The 17,001-nt window shown below is 40.2% G+C and overlaps 1 pseudogene; it reads left to right on the top strand.

Annotated features, from left to right (window-relative positions):
- The first annotated feature begins 12,851 nt into the window (after window positions 1-12,851).
- Window positions 12,852-15,093, top strand: LOC133051453 (olfactory receptor 2AG1-like; annotated as a pseudogene).
- Window positions 15,094-17,001: the final 1,908 nt, after the last annotated feature.

Raw genomic sequence — 17,001 nt, 5'->3', positions numbered from 1 at the left:
AATACTTTGGCCACCTCATGTGAAGAGTTGACTCATTGGAAAAGACCCTGATGCTGGGAGGGATAGGGGGCAGGAGGAGAAGGGGGCGACAGAGGTTGAGATGGCTGGATGGCCTCACCGACTCGATGGGCAGGAGTTTGAGTAAGCTCCAGGAGTTGGTGATGGACAGGGAGGCCTGGTGTGCTGCGATTCATGGGGTCGCAAAGAGTCGGACATGACTGAGCGACTGAACTGAGACCTGTTTTGAAACATCAGAACAATTGCGTGGTGATTATATGTCTTTGTCTGTTTCCACAGGAAAGGAAAGCTATCATATATAATTCACTTTCTGCTAATTTAGATATGCTTTATTTGTATCATTTGATTTTCCTGTGTGGAAATATTTATAACAAAAACTGCGAGCTTTCCTGGATCACCTAATTGAAAGTATTTTGGGAGTTAGTGCTTTTTTAAAACTCAGAAATATTTTCTTTTCAGAAGCTGTCTTAAATTACTTATTGTATTAAGATCAATGATAACATGAAAGCTAATAATCTATGGAACTAGTCCACGTTCATTATAAAAACAGAAAATTCAAAAAATGAGAAAGAAGCAAAAATCTCCTAAAAGGTTTTCTATTTATTTTTTGCTTATCTATATGCAGTTTACTGAATAGCTATGTACATTTTGGCTAAAGTTTTGGTTTTTTGTTGCTTGAAATTTGGTGAAGTTTCTTCCTTTGAAAAGAGGACATTATAGTGTAGGGCTGGGGGGCTTAGGGAGGTAGGTGGCAAGAGTGCTGAGTTTAATCTCTGATCACCGGGTATCATCTGTGTATCTTTGAACACAAATTAAACCATTAATTTCTCACTTTGTTCCTCTGAAAAGCAGTGAGAATAATAAGACTCTTGATGATCTCATGTTTTAGGGTGACTTGAACAAGATGATAATACACTTAGACCTGTGCCTTGCAAATAGTCCTTAAACTATGCTGTTACATGAATACCTAGTAAATAGTCTTGATAAAACTTCATTTCAAATGACTACATAATAACATCATATGAATCCTCTATATAATGTACTTAGGGATTTCCTTACATTTAATTTTGTCCCTTCAAATTTTTTTACGTAAGGGTATATTTTATGTGAGGTCAAATTCTCGAAGTGTAAATAATGGAATATAAGCAAAGAAACTATCTGAAATTCTTAATTTAAAGAGCTAACTGTTTATGAGAAAGTTAGAGACTTTTTGCATGCTGGCTAGCATTTTGTGAGAGTCTCTGCCTCATTGTACTCTTTCCCATGCTGTCTTATATAAACTCCCTTTGATAATTTATTAAGCACATAAACAAAATGTAACAGGTGTTTTCACTTATAATATTTATTTTGTTTTATTCTAATGGTTTTTCTGTAGCCCTATATAGACAAAGGTCCTAGATAATTTGGCAATTATATACATGGCAACATTTATTTTCAGTTTGTTATATATGTAGTAGGATATGTTGGATAGAGAAGTGTTACAACATTTACAAAATGTCATAGATTCATTTTTTCCTTTGTATTTTATAAGCGATAGTACCCTTACCATTCCCATTTTTAATTCAGATAATATTGCCATAAATCTTAAGATCTGCTTAACAAACTTTAATCTCTCTGATATTATTTAAATACATTATGAATAGTGAAACTTTAAGTTAGTTGTTTTCTAAATAGCTGATTTTCCTGTTAGCATTCCTAATAATCTTTACTTATTTTGCATTTATTATTATTACTTACAATTGTTTGACTATATATTTTCTCCTTGTAAGTATAGTACTGGTCTAGTACTACCCCATTCCTAAGAGACAATCATCTTAAAAGACTTCACTGTACCTATACCTTCTGGTCCTTTTCTACAATTCATGATTCATGTCACTGTAATCAGGCTCCCCTCCACAGCCAACAACACCTCCCCTCCCTACCACATTGTAGTTCTGCATGTCGACAGTGACAGAGGTATATGTCTCATCTGTTCTGACAAAGAAATATAGTTTATATATTTGATACAATTGTAAAATGTGAATTTTAGAATCATTACCTGTGATTACCAATGAGCCTCAAAGGGCTTAGAGATTAAAATCTATATTCCATAGGAGATGCAATAGATCTTTATAGTCCACATATCTCAGAAAAATTTTAAATAATTGTAAATATTTCCAGAATTGCTAACTAGACAGGATTTAACTATCATTAAGGTTTTCAGTCTCCAGTCCTAAGTGTGTGTATGTGTGTGTGTCCCTGTATGACTTTCTGTCTTGAATTGCACCTTCTTCTTTAGTTGCATAAACAATCCTGCTCATTCACCAAAACTCTTCTTTTTATCTTTAAATGCCAATTAGGGAGACATGAAATTTAAGGCTTCAGGCAATATGTCCTTCATTTTTAATTACAATTTAAAATCCATATTTTACAGCTTAAAAATTCAAAATGAGAATAAAAATGGTTCAGTCACTACAGAAAACAAGTGGACAGTTTTTAATCAATTTAAACACATACTTAATCACACAACAGAGCAAGTTTACTACAAGGGACTTACCCAAGTGAATAACAATTTATAGTCGCTCAAAAACCTATACATGAATGTTTATAATGGCTTTTTTCCACTAACAACAATAATCAGAAACAACACAAATGTCCTTTAACTGGTGAATGGATAAAGAAACTATGATACATCCACAGAACTGGATGTTACTCAGCAAAAAATGGGAACAGACTATTAATAGATGGCAGAATTTGGATGAATCTAAAACATATTATGCTAAGTGAAAGGAGCTATACTCAAAGTATCTGATACCATTCATATGACATGTAGGGGAAAAATAAGGGAAACCGTAAACAGATCGGAGAGTTCCCAAGGGTTTGGGTGAGCATGGGATATTTATCAAAAGGCACCAGAGAATTTGGGGGGTTGAGGCAACTTTTATATCTTGGTTTTGGTGGTGGTTGTATTCTATTATGGGCTTCCCTGATGGCTCAGCAGGTAAAGAAACCACCTGCACTGCAGAAGACTCAAGAGATGTGGGATTGATCCCTGTGTCAGGACGATCCCCTGGAGGAGGGCATGCCAACCCACTCGAGTATTCTTGGCTGGAGAATCCCATGGACAGAGGAGCCTGGTGGGTTACAGTCCAAAGGGTCTTAAAGAGTTGGACAAGACTGAGAGACTAACACTTTCACTTTCCCTTTTTTCATATGCTATTATATACATTTGTCAAAAATTGCAGAACTGTGTATGAAAAGAGGCAGATTTTATTGGGTGAAAATTTGTGCCTTAATAAAAATAACAAAAGTAGGAATTAATTGAATAAAGTTTTTAATATTCTGCTTGTACAGCCTTCTTAAGTACCAATAGAAAAAGTCCCCTGTCATCTTGATTTTTTTCTGTGAACTTAAAAATTTTAATTTATATCCTATCTGCTTTGAAAAGGGGTTTAATGTCCAGTTAGTTTAGTTCAGTCGCCCAGTCGTGTCTGACTCTTTGTGACCCCATGGACTGCAGCACACCAGGCTTCCCTGTCCAACACCAACTCCTGGAGCTTTCTCAAATTCACGTCCATTGAATTGGTGATGCCATCCAACCATCTCATCCTCTGTCATCCCCTTTTCCTTCCACCTTCAATCTTTCCCAGCATCAGGGTCTTTTCCAATGAGTCAGTTCTTTGCATCAGGTGGCCAAAGTATTGGAGATTCAGCTTCAGTATCAGTCCTTCCAATGAATATTCAGGACTGATTTCTTTAGGATGGACGGATTGGATCTGCTTGCTGTCAAAAGGACTCTCAGGAGTCTTCTCCAACACCACAGCTCAAAAGCATTAATTCTTTGGCACTCAGCTTTCTTTATAGTCCAACTGTCACATCCATACATGACTACTGGTAAAACCACAGCTTTGACTAGATAGACCTTTGTTGGCAAAGTAATGTTTCTGCTTTTCAATATGCTGTCTATGTTGGTTATAGCTTTTTTTCCAAGGAGTGAGCATCTTTTAATTCCATGGCTGCAGTCACCATCTGCAGTGATTTTGGAGCCCCCCAAAATAAAATCTGTCACTGTTTCCATTGTTTCCCCATCTATTTGTCATGAAGTGATGGGACTGGTTGTGTCCAACTCTTTGTGACCCCATGGACTATACAGTTGATAGAATTCTCCAAGCCAGAATACTGGAGTGGGTAGCTTTTCCCTTCTCCAGGGGATATTCCCAACCCAGGGATTGAACCCAGGTCTCCCGCATTTCAGGGAGATTCTTTACCAGCTGAGTCACAAGGGAAGCCCAAGAATATTGGAGTGGATAGCCTATACCTTCTCCAGTGGATCTTCCCGACCCAGGAATTGAACCGAGGTTTCCTGCATTGCAGGTAGATTCTTTACCAACTGAGCTATCAAGGAAGCCCTTACGATTATACAGTGGAAGTGATTATAGAGCACAGCGCTGGAGTGGCTGCTGAGAAAAGATACCCCACATCCAAAGGCAAAGGAGAAGCCCCAGCAAGATGGTAGGAGGGGCAAAAACACATTTAGAATCAAACCCCATACCTGCCAGAGATGCTCAGAAGGCTCAAACAAACCTTGTGCACACCAGGACCCAGAGGCCCCACAGACACTGAGACAGAACTGTGTTTGAGTGTCTTCTGTGGAGGTACGGGTCAGCAGTGACCTGCCCCAGGAGCAGGGGCTCTGGGTGCCGCAGACCTGGGTATGACATAAGCACTCTTGGGGGAGGTCGCCATTAACCCCAGCATAGAGCCACCAGAACTTACGCAGGACTGGGGAAACAGACTCTTGGAGGGAACAAACAGAACCTTGTGGGCACCAGAACCCAGGAGAAAGGAGCAGTGACCCCACAAGAGACTGACCAAGACTTGCCCATGAGTGCCCAGGAGTCTCTCGCGGAGGCATGGGTCAGCAGTGGCCTGCTGCAGGGTTGGGGGCACTGAGTGTAGCAGGGTGTGCATGTGACGTTTTGAAGGAGGTCACCATTAGCTTCACTACCTCCACCACAGTTTGGCCCCAGGTAAATAAACAGGAAGGGAAAACAACCTCACCCATCAATAGAAAATTGGATTAAAGATTTACTGAGCATGGCCCCGCCCATCAGAACAAGACCCAGTTTCCCCCTCAGTCAGTCTCTCCCATCAGGAAGCTTCCATAAGCCTCTTAACCTTCTCAATCAGAGGGCAGACAGACTGAAAGCCACAATCACAGGAAACTAACCAATCTGATCACATGGACCACAGCCTTTTCTAACTCAATGAAACTATGAGCCATGCCATGTAGGGACACTCAAGACGGACAGATCATGGTGGAGAGTTCTGACCAAACGTGGTCCACTGGAGAAGGGTATGGCAAACCACTTCAGTATTCTTGCCTTGAGAACCCCATGAACAGTATGAAAAAGCAAAAAGATAGGGCCCTGAAAGATGAACTCCCCAGGTCAGAAGGTGCCCAATATGCTACTGGAGATCAGTGGAGTAGTAACTCCAGAAAGAATGAAGAGACAGAACCAGAGCAAAAACAACACTCAGTTGTGGATGTGATGGGTGACAGAAGTAAAGCCTGATGCTGTAAAGAGCAATATTGCATAGGAACCTGGAATGTTAGGTCCATGAATCAAGGCAAATTGGAAGTGGTCAAACAGGAGATGGCAAGAGTGAACGTCAATATAGGAATCAGCAATCTAAACTGGACTGGAATGGGTGAATCCCTTACTGTGGGCAAGAATCCCTTAGAAGAAATGGAGTAGCCATCACAGTCAACAAAAGAGTCCGAAATGCAGTACTTGGATGCAATCTCAAAAACAACAGAATGATCTCTGTTCGTTTCCAGACAAACCATTCAGTATCACAGTAATCCAAGTCTATGCCCCGACCAGTAATGCTGAGGAAGCTGAAGTTGAATGGTTCTATGAAGACCTACAAGACCTTCTAGAACTAACACCCCCAAAAGATGTCCTTTTCATTATAGAGAACTGGAGTGTAAAAGTAGGAAGTCAAGAAATACCTGGAGTAATAGGCAAATTTGGCCTTGGAGTACAAAATGAAGCAGGGCAAAGGCTAATAGAGATTTGCCAGGAGAATGCACTGTTCATAGGAAGCACTGTCTTCCAACAACACAAGAGAAGATTCTACACGTGGACATCACCAGATGGTCAACACCAAAATCAGACTGATTTTATTCTTTGCCGCCAAAAATGGAAAAGCTCTATACAGTCAGCAAAAGCAAGACCGGGAGCTGACTGTGGCTCAGATCATGAACTCCTTATTGCAAAATTCAGACTTCAATTGAAGAAAGTAGGGAAAACCACTAGACCATTCAGGTATGACCTAAATCAAATCCTTTATGATTATACAGTGGAAGTGACAAATAGATTCAAGGGATTAGATCTGATAGACAGAGTGTCTGAAGAACTATGGATGGCGGCTCATAACATTGTACAGGAGGCAGGGATCAAGATCATCCCCAAGAAAAAGAAATGCAAAAAGGCAAAATGGTTTTCTGAGGAAGACTTACAAATAGCTGTGAAAAGAAGAAAAGAAAAAGGCAAAGGAGAAAAGGAAAGATACACCCATTTGAATGCAGAGTTCCAAAGAATAGCAAAAAGAGATAAGAAAGCCTTCCTCAGTGATCAATGCAAAGAAATAGAGGGAAACAATAGAATGGGAAAGACTAGAGATCTCTACAAACAAATCAGAGATATTGAAGGAGGAAAGAGACAGAACAGGGTCCATCTTGAAAGTAGGACTCCATCTTGGGCCAGACTGTGGACTTTGAGCTATATGCCCAGTATCTATGGAAACGACATACAAACTGGAAAATCAGACCCCCCAGATTGGAAGAGCTCCAGGGCTTGTACCTAGACTCTCCGTCGCCTAAAAAAATACCCTAATTATCTGTGTAACCGAATAGAATCATATATTCTATTATGCTTATTGGGGTATGACCACAGGCCTATTGATAATTGCCCACTGTTAATTACCTAGGCTTAAGGCATACAAATCACAGGTTAACTTTGATTGTATCTTTCTTTTTCTTTGTTCAGACTAGTTTCAGAGAATTTGGGGAGGTGGGTTTGAGCACATACACTTAGGGTATATAAGGTTTTCACAAAAACTGTTCAGGGTCCTTGGCTAAGAGGAGACTCTGCCTTGGGCCCGCCAGTGTAATAAACTGCACTCCATTATCTGCATTGTCCTTCTAAGCGAGTATGTTTCCCAGAACGCGTGGCTACAACAATACCAAGGAAACATTTCACGCAAAGATGGGCACAATAAAGGACAGAAATGGTATGGATCTAACAGAAGCAGAAGTTATTTTGAACAGGTGGCAAGAATACACAGAACTATATTTTATAAAAATCTTCACAACCCAGATAGTCACAATGGTGTGATCACTCACCTAGAGCCAGACATCCCGGATTGCAAAGTCAAGTGGGCCTTAGGAAGCATCACTACGAACAAAGCTAGTGGAGGTGATGGAATTACAGTTGAGCTGTTTCAAATCCTAAAAGATGATGCTGTGAAAGTGCTGCACTCAATGTGCCAGCAAATTTGGAAAACTCAGCAGTGGCCACAGTGTTATAGCCATGCTTTCCCGGAAACAAACTCACTCAGAAGGACAATGCAGATAGTGGAGTGCAGCTTATTACACCGGCGGGCCCAAGGCAGAGTCTCCTCTTAGCCAAGGACCCCGACCAGCATTTGTGAAAATCTTTTATACCCCATGTGTACGTGTCTAAACCCACCACCCCAAATCCCTTGAGGCTTACGAAGGAAGGGTAAATACAATCACAATAACCCCAACATTCATGTGTTATGTGTTCAAACAGTTAATAATCAATAAGCCCGCGGTTACATTCCAACCAGTTAATAACCGATAAGCCTGTGGTTACATTCGGATAGATACTGTCTGGAGGCAGGGGTGATTAGTGTCTGTTTTCTCTTAGGCAATGAGTAACCTGGATGTAATCTTTAAGATTCCCCTGCCCAGAGGGGGTCTTATCCTTCCATTGTCATTCCCACAGGCACTAAGCACAGAGTTCAGAGTCCACTGGAGAGGTGGCCGAGCACGACCAGCACGGACAGGCCTGAGATGGAGTCCAGGCCCTATGAATTCCTTCTTCAACAGGACTGGAAAAAGACAGTTTTCACTCCATTCCCAAACAAAGGCAATGCCAAAGAATGCTCAAGCTACCGCACAGTTGCACTCACCTCACACGCTAGTAAAGTAATGCTCAAAATTTTCCAAGCCAGGCTTCAGCAATACGTGAACCGTGAACTTCCAGATGTTCAAGCTGGTTTTAGAAAAGGCAGAGTACAAGAGATCAAATTGCCAACATTAGCTGCATCATCGAAAAAGAAAGCGAGTTCCAGAAAAACATCTTCTTCTGCTTTATTGACTGTGCGAAAGCCTTTGACTGTGTGGATCACAACAAACTGTGGAAAATTCTGAAAGAGACAGGAATACCAGACCACCTGACTTGCCTCCTGAGAAATCTGTATGCAGGTCAGGAAGCAACAGTTAAAACTGGACATGTAACAACAGATTGGTTCCACATCGGGAAAGGAGTACGTCTAGGCTGGATATTGTCACCCTGCTTATTTAACTTATATGCAGGGTACGTCATGAGACACACTGGGCTGAAAGAAGCACAAGCTGGAACCAAGATTGCCAGGAGAAATATCAATAAGCTCAGATATGCAGATGACACCACCCTTATGGCACAAAATGAAGAGGAACCAAAGAGCTCTTGATGAAAGTGAAAGAGGAGAGTGAAAAAGTTTGCTTAAAATTCAGCATTCAGAAAATTAAGATCGTGGCATCTGGTCCCATCACTTCATGGCTAATAGATGGGGAAACTGTGGAAACAGTGAGAGACTTTATTTTTTTGGGCTCCAAAATCACTGCAAATGGTGATTGCAGCCATAAAAGTAAAAGATGCTTACTCCTTGGAAGAAAAGTTATGACTAACGTAGACAGCATGTTAAAAAGCAGAGTCACTACTTTGCCAGGAAAGATCTGTCTAGTCAAATCTATGGTTTTTCCAGTAGTCATGTATGGATGTGAGGTTTGGACTGTAAAGAAAAGCACCGAAGAATTGATGCTTTTGAACTGTGGTGTTGGAGAAGACTCTTGAGAGTCCCTTGGACTGCAAGGAGATCCAACCAGTCCATCCTAAAGGAAATCAGTTCTGAATATTCATTGGAAGGACTGAAACTGAAGCTGAAACTCCAATACTTTGGCCCCCTGATGCGAAAAACTGACTCACTTGAAAAGACTCTGATGCTGGGAAAGATTTAAGGTGGGAGAAGACGGGGACGACAGTGGTGGGATGAGCTAGTTGGATGGCATCATGGACTCAATGGACTTGAGTAAACTCTGGGGGAGTTGGTGATGGACAAGGAGGCCTGGTGTGCTGCAGTCCATGGGGTCGCAAAGAGTCAGACATGGCTGATCGACTGAACTTAACCTCTGGGTATTAGTTAAATAAACAGGGTGAAAGGTGACAATATACAGCCTTAATGTACACCTTTACTGATTTATTACCAGTTTTTTGTTCCATGTCCAGTTTGAGATATAAAGTAGGATTTTTAAATATTAAAAATTCAAAACCTTAAGAGGAAACATGATAATTATACTCCCAAATCTAGGCTCATTTGTTATTTGGTTCTTCTTCCTCTGACTTTTGGTAATGAGAAGGTAACAGACAGGAAGGCCAGGGGTCTCCAAAGGAGGAAATATGCTTCAAGTGTCAGACATTTTTTAATCTCTCTTTTAAGCACCAGGAGGAAACAAACTACAAGTGTTAGATTTTTCCCTTCTCTATAAAAATTTTAAAAGAGGTTATTTTTAAAATTCGGTGTTGCTATGAAGACACAGGGTTCCACCTGAGCTTAACTTATCTCAAACCTTGAGCTCAGGGATGTGTTTTTCTTATGGAAATGTTTGTCTTAAGATATTTTAATGAACTATGTTAATGAACCCTAGACTCAGTCTTCAAGTTGGTTTTGCTTAAGACTTAGAACCACTTAACAAACTAGTATGTTTTATTCATGCAAATGTTCTCTTTAGCTATGTTAATGAGACTGTATTTGCTTGGAAACCTGCCTTTCTTCAAGATTCATGTCACTCATTTCCTGGCAGGGGACAACCCCCCTTGTGCCATTGTTATCTCAAAATGCATGTTGTGGATGAGGGGCCTGGTGCCAGTCTCTGAGTTTTGAGACATTTCCTTTTCCTAATTAGCAGATTGCTACTAGCTGAAGACTAGCAGGGAGGAACTCTTTCTGCCCCCTTCTGATGTTTATGTCAGAAGCTTTTGCTATCTCTTTTATACTTTAATAAAACTTTATTACACAAGAGCTCTGAGCTATCAAGCCTTGTCCCTGGCCCCAGATTGAATTCCTTTCCTCTGGAGGCCAAGAATCCTGGCTTCTCTTTCATGGTTCAGCAACAATCTTTCAGTAAGAATGAAATTCTGGTTTTTGAGGATAGCCCAGATTTATTCATTTAAAATAATGTTGTTTGGCATATCAGATATTACTTTGACTGCGAAAATATCTGCCACTGAACAAATGTGAAATGTAGTTTTTTACATACCTCTCATTAGCTAGTAGTCAAACATTTTTTATACATGTAATGATTTTAAGGAGCATTGAGAAATATTAAGGTAGTTTTGCATAAATTCACTTTTCTGTCCTCTGTGCACCCACTCAAAATTGTGAAACTGTGCAAATATGATATATTACTTGTAGGTTGAAATATAATACAAAGTGTGAAATTAAAATATTACTTCCAGATTTTTATTCAGCAAAGAGTGCTTGTTTCAAGGGCAAAAATAATTATATTTAGGGCTGAAATTTAAGATTATTTTTTAGTTAATTTATTTTTTAATTGGGGGATAATTGCTTTACAATGTTGTGTTGGTTTCTACCATAAATCACCATGAGTCAGCCATAAATTTACGTGTGTCTCCTCCCACTTGAAGCTCTCTTCCCCCTCCCACCTCATCCCACCCGTCTAGGTTGTCACAGCATTGGGCTCATTCCCACTTCTATCTACTTAACATATGGTAATGTATATCTTGCAGTGCTACTGTCTCAATTTGTCTGACCCTCTTCTTCCCTCTCTGTGTCCACAAGTCTGTTCTCTAAGTCTGTGTCTCTATTGCTGCCCTACAAATATTAATAAGTTCATCAGTACCATTTCTCTAGAGACCATATATCTATATACATATGCATTCATATATAACATTTGTTTTCTCTTTCTGACTTACTTCACTCTGTGTAACAGGCTCTAGGTTCATCCATCTCACTAGAACTGACTCAAATTAACTCCTTTTTATGGCTAATATTCCATTATGTTAATATATATGTATCACACCTTCTTTATCCATTCATCTATTGATGGACATGTAGGTTGCTTCCATGTCCTGGCTATTGTAAACAGTGCTACAATGAACATTGGGGTACATGTCTTTTAGAATTGTGGTTTTCTCAGAGTAAATCTCCAGTAGTGGGATTGCTGGATCATATGATAGGTTTTTTTCCCCTAATTTTTAAAATAAATCTCCATACTGTTATCTGTAGTGACTGTATCAATTTATATTCCCCCCAATAGTGCAAGAGGGTTACCCTTTCTCCACACCCTCTCTAGCATTTATTGTTTGTAGATTTTTTTGATGATTACCATTCTGACTGGTGTGAGTTGATAACGTCATTGTAGTTTTGGTTTGCATTTCTCTAATAATAAGTGATGTTGAGCTTTTTTTTTTTTTTTTCATGTATTTATTAGCCATCTGTGAGTCTTCTTTGGAGAAATGTCTGTTTAGGTCATCTGCCCACTTTTTGATTGGGTTGTTTGTTTTTCTGATATTGAGCTGCCTGAACTGATTGTCTGGTTTGGAGATTAATCTTTTGCCAGGAGGCCAGGGGAGTGGAGATGGGAAGCAAGGTGCTACAGATGCCCCAAAACCCACCTTAAATTTGTGGCAGAGGACTGATGACCATGAAAGTGACCTTTGCTTCCTGCTCAATTCAGTCAGTAATTTGGAAATGCACCATCAGTGCCTCCCTTAGGTGACATAGAAACCCAGGGCCTCCAAGCTCATTTAGTGAGAGAAGAGTGCAGGGATACAAGGCCAGGAAACAGGCCAAAAGGGATTAATTCCCACCCTATGTCCTGGACCAACATTTCCAGGGGAGGCCATTTCAGCTGAGAGGCTAAGTCCCTCTGAACACAGGGGTAGAATAGAGTAAAGGAAGTTGGGTCATGGGTGAGGAAACCACGCAGCCTCCCCCAGGAGAGGGCTTAGCTTGGTGTTGGCTCCAGAGACAGTGAGGTCAGTCATTGCAGTGTCTCCTTTGAGCAGCCATTCTAATTAATATCTACGTCCTCCGGATTCCCACTGCTTTCATTTTTCTCCCATTCCGCAGCAAGAGTAAATGAAAATCTGAGCATTGGTAACCATCAACCCAGTCAGACAAATGCTCCAGAGCCAGATGGGCCTCCTACTTGGGGAACTGTGTGACAGAAGCAGCTTCTTACAATTCTCCACAGGCGTGAGAACAGGAAAGCTATCTTCTTGCTTCATAGAAACTATCCAAGGACTGTATTGATGTTCTTTCTGCATTTACTGCATTTCCAGAGAAGACCTCCAGAAGAAATAAAGGAACAGAAGGAGCCTGACACCTACCTTGGTCAGATACCTCAGACTTCTAACTCGACTTAGCAAAAAACTAACTGAATATTTCTAGAAAGCGCCTCTCTTCCTTCTCCACTTCTACTGGAACTTCCTTGGCTCTCAGACTGTCTCCAGGATAGACCGTGTGGTCAGGAAGCTGGCTTCCCACAGTAAGTGTATTGTCTCACTTTCAGGAAAGTGTGCAGCTTCTAGGAATGCTGAGTTGAGAAATGGAGCCCAGTGCAGACATATGAACTTCAGCTACTCTGACTTCCAAATTCTATGGTGCGTTGGTCTGTATCCCATCCCAAACTCCTATATTCTTGGTTTTCTAAACATGAAGAGGAATCAGTGAATCTTACAGTCTGCAGTAAGATTCTAAGTTATATCCCAGACCAGGGTATCTGCTTCCTGGTGGAAGCCTCAGGGCCTGTTTTTAAACTCCATAGACTTTGCTGACCTTTGATAAAAATGTTTGCACCTACATTACAATAAATGCCTCCAAAGGAACATTTAAGAGTAGATGAAAGGTCTGTGATATGCTGTAATACCTTTTATCATCAAAATTCTGTGGACCTTGTAGAGGTTGATGGAAATTAGTGACATGTCAAAAATATAGGACACAATAAAGGAAAGTGATTTTTAGAAATATGCTTCACTGTGTTCAAAATTGGATTTATCTACCCAGTTCCCACGCTGAGCGACACTGATTTCTGTCGTTCTCAGGTGCCTGTCTCTATTTTCTCCCTGAGATTGGGTACAACACTCCAAGAGCCATTTCCAGATGAAGAGCTCTTCTTCTCCTTCTGTGTGTCCATTCAATCCAGTGTGGATACCCTATCCCTGTCAAAGGGAGATTGGGGATCTGAGTTTAAGCAAAAGTGAGAAGGTAGGATTAATAACACAAGTTATGTAAAGAAGTATATTGAGGTGCATTATTGAAATCATATTTCTGTGCCTGTTTCAGAAAATCAATCAAAAAAGACTTATGCAGAACACTGACTCAGTATGTAAATTATTGATTAAACATTCTACTTAAAACATAGGTACCAGAAAAAATCAGGTATGTGTAGTAGAATATTTCTTTATTGTTGTGAAAGAGATGATTTGACTTTCTAGGGAGACACATGTTCAGGTTTGACGTCCTGAATAATCCTCATGTAGTAATCTCTTAATGTTTAGCTCTTATAGTGATGTTTATTTTCCAATTAGATAGTTTCTTATACTAATGTTTATTCTCCAATTAAATGGGTTCTTTGTTTATCAAGATATAATTAAAAGAGTCAGAAACTGAGAGATTAAGAGAAAACATCAGTTACCAGTGGGAAAGGTATCATCTCACTGGATTCATGTTGGCCATCCTATGGGAACACTGATGGTATAAAATTATGAGACCATCATAACAAAAATTCACCAAGGATCCATTTGTTTCCAGGCAACTAAAGAAACAACACAGGATGGAGCACTGGAACTCCGCCCTGGGAAGTGGCTTCATATTGATGGGGATTCTGAGTGACAGTGGGTCTCCTGAGCTGCTCTGTGCTACAATGACGGTCCTATACACACTGGCTCTCACCAGCAATGGCCTGCTGCTCCTGGCCATCACAATGGATGCCCGGCTCCACGTGCCCATGTACCTCCTGCTTGGGCAGCTCTCTTTCATGGACCTCCTCTTCACATTTGTTGTCACTCCCAAGGCCATCATAGATTTTCTGCTCAGTGAAAACACCATCTCCTTTGGGGGCTGTGCCTTTCAGATGTTTCTGGCACTGACAGTGGGTGGTGCAGAGGACCTCCTACTGGCCTTCATGGCCTATGACAGGTATGTGGCCATTTGTCGTCCTCTTAACTACATGGTCCTCATGAGGCCAAGGGTCTGCTGGCTCATGGTGGCCACACCCTGGGTCCTGGCACCCCTGAATGCTTTAGGTCATACTTTGTATATCATGCACTTCTCCTCTGCATGTCCCGGGAGATCAGCCACATCCTTTGTGAGATCCCACCTCTGTTGAAGTTGGCCTGTACAGATACTTCCATGTATGAACTCATAGTGTATGTGATGGGTGTGACCTTTCTGATTCCCCCTTTTGTTGCTATACTTGTCTCCTATTCAGTAATCCCTCTTACTGTGCTCCACATGCCCTCAAATGAAGGGAGACAGAAAGCTCTGGTCACCTGCTCTTCCCACCTGACTGTGGTCAGGATGTTCTATGGACCTGCCACATTCATGTATGTTCTGCCCAGTTCCCTCCACAGCCCCAAGCAGGACAACATTATTTCTGTCTTCTACACGATTATCACCCCAGCCCTGAACCCCCTCATCTACAGCCTGAGGAATAAAGAGGTTATGGGGGCCTTGAGAAGGGTCCTACAAAAATACATGGTGTGGACACACTCCTGACACAATTACAAAATAGACATAGTAGGGGACTAAGTTTCAATCAATATCATGTATCAGTGATCAATAGCAGTAGATTTAGTCTGAGCAAACTCCAATAGCCTCTTAAAATCAGAGGAAGACTTCACTTGTTTGAACAAGATTCTTAGACTGTTGCAGGAATAAGAATCCTCAGAAGATATACTGGATTTCTTGTCTATTATGTAGCTGTTGAACAAGCTACATAACAGACAAGAAATAATTATTTGGAAAGAAGAATCAGTTTGTGTCTATGCATCTACTTCAGTTTCAAGGGACAGTTTTTGTTGAGATAATGGAAAAATCCAAATGGGAAAATTTAATAGTGACTTAATTTAAAATTAAAAGATAGAAACCAATAAAACTGAATGTGGAATTCCTCAATCTGAAATTAGGGTTAGAGATACAGCCATAGATACATCTATTGTATATATTGCTTGAATTTTTAAAATATGTAGTTTATATAGATACAGAAAATTTTCAAAACATCAAAACAATTGTGAAGTGAGTATATGTATATCTCTGTGTGCACATGAAAGGAGGGATATATATATATAAATTCTCTCTCTCTATATATATATATAAAATTTTCTAGCTACCTCAAATATGCCTTATTTCTGTCATTTGATTTATCAGTGTGGGAATATTTTGGACAAATCTGGTAACTTCAGTCTATTCAGTTAAGAGGTGACAAAGTACTCCTGCTCACATCATTGGAATTATTTTTGTCGATAGGGCTTTGTAAAGATTCAGAAATATTTTTTCTTACAGAACAATCTTAAATTACTTAAGCTATTTAGATCAACCATATGCAAAGGCAAAAGCTAATCGATGAAGAAACTATAATCCAAATTCATTATAAAAACAGAAAATTTAGAAAGAAACAAAAATCACCTATAAAGTTTCAGTTCATTTCAGTCGCTCAGTCATGTCTGACTCTTTGCAACCCCATGGGCCACAGCACACCAGGCCTCCCTGTCCATCACCAACTCCTGGAGTTTACTCAAACTCATGTCCATTAAGTCGGTTATGCCATCCAACCATCTCATCCTCTGTCATCCCCTTCTCTTCCTGCCGTCAATCTTTCCCAGCATCATGGGTCTTTTCAAATGAGTCAGTTCATCAGGTGGCCAAGGTATTGGAGCTTCAACTTCAGCATCAGCCCTTCCAATGAACATTCAGGACTGATCTCCTTTAGGATGGACTGGTTGGATCCCCTTGCAGTCCAAGGGACTCTCAAGTTTGGCATTCACTTTTTGGGTTATTCATGCATGCAATTTACCAAATAGTTCTGTATATGTTGGTTAAGGTCTTGCTTTATTGTTGTTTAAAATTTGGTGAAGCTTCTTCCTTGTGAAGAGGGGACACTACAGTGTAGGGGTGGAGAGAAGAGGAAGAGGGAGGGAGGGGGTCAGAGTGCCGAGTGTAATCTCTGCTGTCACTTTGTCATTTGTGAACATTAAACTGAGCCATTTGTGTCTCAGTTTGCTCATCTGAAAAGTGATGATAATAATAGGATTTACGATAACTTCATGATGTTTTGTAGGGACTTGAATAGATAATTACACACTTAGACCAGAGCCTGGCAAATAGTGTTTAATATATGCTAGCTGTTATATGAATAACTAGTAAATAGTCTTGATAAATGATCAATATAAATGACTATGTAGTATCATCATTTGAATCATATATAATGTATTTAGGGATTTGCTTACACTTAATTTTGTTCCCCCAAATTATCTTACATGAATGTATGATTTTATGGTAGATCAAATTTCTAGAAGTGAAATTCCTGGATATAGGCAAAAAAATATATAATTCTTGTTACAAAGAGCCAGAGCTGACTGCTTATGAGAAAGTTAGAAACTGTTTGCATACTGGCTAGCATTATAT

The sequence above is a fragment of the Dama dama genome, chromosome 1 (genome assembly GCF_033118175.1).
Source record: "Dama dama isolate Ldn47 chromosome 1, ASM3311817v1, whole genome shotgun sequence".
Lineage (NCBI taxonomy): Eukaryota > Metazoa > Chordata > Mammalia > Artiodactyla > Cervidae > Dama > Dama dama.
Note: the sequence above shows the minus strand (reverse complement) of the source record. Positions and strands in the feature narration are given on the sequence as shown.